The sequence below is a fragment of the Oncorhynchus keta genome, chromosome 23, assembly GCF_023373465.1.
Source record: "Oncorhynchus keta strain PuntledgeMale-10-30-2019 chromosome 23, Oket_V2, whole genome shotgun sequence".
NCBI lineage: Eukaryota > Metazoa > Chordata > Actinopteri > Salmoniformes > Salmonidae > Oncorhynchus > Oncorhynchus keta.
Window position 1 is genome coordinate 48,683,354 of NC_068443.1, and position 1,125 is coordinate 48,684,478.

A 1,125-nucleotide genomic window follows, 5' to 3' on the forward strand; every position below is an offset into this window, starting at 1 on the left:
CCACGTGTAACCACGCCAGCCCAGGACCTCCACATCCCGCTTATTCACCTGCGGGATCGCCTGAGACCAGCCACCTGGAAAGCTGATGAAACTAAGGAGTATTTCCATCTGTAATAAAGCCCTTTCGTGTGGTGAAACTCATTCTGATTGGCTGGGCCTGGCTCCCCAGTGGGTAAGCCTGGCTCCCAAGTGGGTGGGCCTATGTCCTCCAAGGCCCCCGCACAGTCATGTGAAATACACAAAATAGGACCTAATGAATTTCTATTGATTGATTTCCTTATATGAACTGTAACTCAGTGAAATTGTTGTATGTTGCATTTATATTTTTGTTCAGTGTAGTTTAATTACAGTTACCTATAGACCTAAAATGAATAGTCCAGTCCAGGTAAATAGACTAGTCTGGGGAGAATAGTCTAGACCCAAAGTGACCCATAGTCTTGATGTAGAGTGGATAGTCTCTAATGGGGTTACCATAGTGTCTACCTACAGCGGATAGCTTCAACCCGGGGTGAATTGCCTCGGCTTAGGCTGAATAGTCTTGGCCTAGTCAAATAGACCAAAGTTGTATAGTCAATAGTATTGGTAACAATAATACTACCCCAACCCTAGTGCTCATCCACAGCTGTAAAGTTTGATTAGAAACAGGAAAACTCTTTTATTTTAAACCAGTTCACAACAGTTTGAAAATGAATTCATGAATGAATCATTTTGAGATGTTCCAGTTCCATGTGTAACACGGGACCGATAGTTGTGCTAAGAAGTCCTGTGAATAATCATATAAATGCCAGCATACTCAAAGTAAAGTTCAACTAAACAATATCAAAACACCCCGACCTCCGTTTTTTAAATGCATAAATAATCAAACGTTAAGAGTTAAAAAACTTAAACGACTTTAGTGACAGTTTGACATTATCTCCAGTTACTATGATAACACCAATGGCCTACGGAGGCAGAGAGCCTGAGGAAGACCCCATTCACAGGGAGAGGGAACAGGACCCTACCCCCCTTTCACAGGAGGAGACCCAATGTGAGACCGATTACACCACCGGTGGGGATACTGGTAATGAACTGGACCAAGACCAAAATGACCACTTGCATAGGTGGGCTATATTTGATGGGTGGGGG